The sequence below is a fragment of the Sorex fumeus genome, unplaced genomic scaffold (genome assembly GCF_029834395.1).
Source record: "Sorex fumeus unplaced genomic scaffold, SorFum_2.1 ptg000075l, whole genome shotgun sequence".
Lineage (NCBI taxonomy): Eukaryota > Metazoa > Chordata > Mammalia > Eulipotyphla > Soricidae > Sorex > Sorex fumeus.
The window spans coordinates 3,312,501-3,315,603 of NW_026606132.1; positions in this window are offsets into that span (position 1 = coordinate 3,312,501).

The following is a 3,103-nucleotide window of genomic DNA, read 5'->3' on the forward strand; positions in this document are numbered from 1 at the left end:
AATGGCAATTTGGACAGAGAAAAATCAGGATTCACTCATTTAGGTTGTGAAAAGGGGTATGCATGCATTCACACACACACACACACACACACACACACACACACTTGCTAAATCAAAAGAACAGTTTGGGGCTCTAAAGTTCAGTGTGGGAGATCTAATATGTCCCTAACAGAGGAATGTGATTATCTACAACAGCTCGCCGCAGTGGCTTTCAACTACCACTGCAGTTTGAACCCATTGAAAGAGACCTGTTCAATAGACCACATTGATCCACAGGGGGATGGGATTATAAAGGATATTGGCACTTTTCTGGTGTGTGTGCACATCCATACTGCATACATAATGTATAAATATGAACACTCCTGTAAGCCATGTTACTGCAGTAATAATTTAGGACATTTTGCGACGACTGGAATGGGAAGGAATGGGAGTGAAGAATGGGAAGGAATGGGAGTGAAGGTAGACGGTTCGGCAACTACACCACCTCTACTTTGCTGATGACATCGTTCTAATAACACCAAACATTAGCCAAACGGCACAAATGCTGGCCGACTTTGACCGTGAGTATGAAAAGCTCGGACTACAGCTGAATCTCACGAAGACAATGTTTATGAGAAATAGTCTCGTTCCTGACTTTCCATTCACTCTCAACAGAACGACCATCTCCTAATGCAACAGCTATGTGTACCTAGGTCGAGAAGTCAACATGACAAATGACCTGGCACCTGAGTTGCGCAGAAGGAAGAGAGCGGCTTGGAACGGCTTCAAGAACGTCGAAGAAATAGCTAAGAGAACAAAGAACCTCCAGCTCTGGGCACATTGCTTCGATTCCACTGTTCATATTCGGGTCTCCCAAAGAGGAATCGAAAGAGCTATGCTTGGAGTATCACATTTCACTCAAATGAGAGAAAGAATCCGGAGTTCCGACCTCTGTCGATGGTCAAGAATCAGGGACGCTGTCTCGTTTGCCAAGGCGTCGAAAATCAGATGGGCTGGACATGTAATGAGGTTTGGAGACGACCGCTGGACTAGAGCCGTTACCAACTGGATTCCACAGGACGTCAAAAGACCACGTGGCCGCCCACCTACAAGATGGTCAGACTTCTTCCTCAAGACCCTAAATGATCAGTTTGAGGCTCTTTGTGTTCCTAAAACGAACAGACGCCATTGGGCTACACTAGCACGTGACAGGGACGGATGGAGACGTTACTGGGGCCCGCTCGAGCATCGATGATTAACAGGAAGTCAAGTGATCAAGTAATTTGGGGGCCACACTCAGTGGTACTCAGGGGCTACTCTTGTCTCAGTGTTCAACCCAGACCTCCCCTATGCAAAGCATGTGATCTAGTTCTTCAAGGCATCTATCCAGCCCAATAAGAACTTTTTGAAAGAAAATACCAGAAATAAAAGGGTGGGCGGAGGTAAAAAACCAGGCCTGGGAGGTGACTGAAATGGTAGCGCTCATGGTTGGCATGCACGAGGCCCTGAGTTCAATCACTGGCAGTGCCAGGAACACTGAGCCACCATGCATAGACCACCAGGCTGAGAGCTCTGGATACAGCCCTATTAAAAAATATATACATATATAGGCTGTGGAGGGTGGAGAGCTTAACATGGGGTTAAGGCGCTTGCCTCGCATTGCAGCTACAGAGCATCAAATTCTTTGCACCACATATGGTGGTCCCTTCCCCCACCACCACCAGGGGTCACTCCTGAGCACAGAGCCAGAAAGAATCCCTGAACATGATGGGGTGTGACATTAAATACTAATAGGTCTACCACATTGCTTATAAATTACGGTCCAGGGTCAGAATGTTAGTACAATGGGTCAGAAGGTTGCCTTGCACATGGTCAACCTGGGTTCAATCCCAGGCACCCCAATGTGATCCCCCAAGCCTCACCAGGAGTAATCCCCCTAAATGCAGAGCCAGGAGTAAGCCCTGAGCACTGCACTGCCAGGCATGCCCCCCCACACCCCATACAAAATGAAATAATTGATTACTGGTCCAAAGTCCAGTGTACACATAATGCCAGTTCAAAGATGTGAAATGGTTGAAAAACCATTGCACTAGTTGGTATTTGCACTCACAAGCCTTTTCCCACCCACCTCATGTTGTACGTAACAAAGAAATGAATCTCTCATGGTAGATAGTGTATACTAATTTGCCTTAAGATTGAAGAAATTGGGGCTGGAGCGATAGTACAGCGGGTAGGGCATTTGCCTTGCACTCGGCCAACTCGGGTTCGATTCTCAGCATTCCATATGGTCCCCGAGCACCACCAGGAGTAATTCCTGCGTGTAAAGCCAGGATGTAACCCCTGTGTATTGCCGGATGTGACCCCCCAAAAAGGAAAAAAAATTGAAGAAATTAATCTGTGTGTGGTGGAAGGGGGAAACAGGGGTTTCCCTGAGTCTCAAAATAACCCTACTGTGGCCAGAGAAATAGTACAGCGGGTAAGGAGTTTACCTTGCTAAACTGGACTACCCAGATTTAATTTCCAGCACCCCATAAGCCCCCCACCAAGTCCATCCTAAATGCAGAGCCAGGAATAAGCCCTGAGCATTTATGGGTGTGCTCCCTCCGCTGCCAGCCCCCAAACCCTCCTAGGGTGAGGAGGCTCCCTTTTCTTTTCCTTTCTTTCTCCTTCCTTTCTGTTTCTGGGTCACACTTAGCTGTGTTCAGATCTCACTCCTGGTTTGTGCTCAGGGGTCCCTCCTGGCAGTGCTTGAGAGATCGAACATGGGTTGGACGGGTTCAAGACAAACACCTTAACTCTGTGTATTATATCTAGGCCCAAGGAATCCCTTTTACCTGAGTTCAAGAACTGGGGTCTCTGGGACTCAGGAGGAAGTTACCAGGCCTTCTGTAAGCCTGATTGCTCCTGCTTCTCTCCCAGAGGTTGTTTCACCTCAGAAACTGAATAACAAAGTCCCTGAAATTTTAGAAACCTGCCCCCTTGGAGCGATAGCACAGCAGATAAAGCATTTGCCATGCACACGGCCGACCAGTTTCGATTCCTCCGTCCCTCTGGGAGATCCCGGCAAGCTACCAAGAGTATCCCACCTGCGAATGCCGACTGATTCAGCCCTTTTGGAAAACAG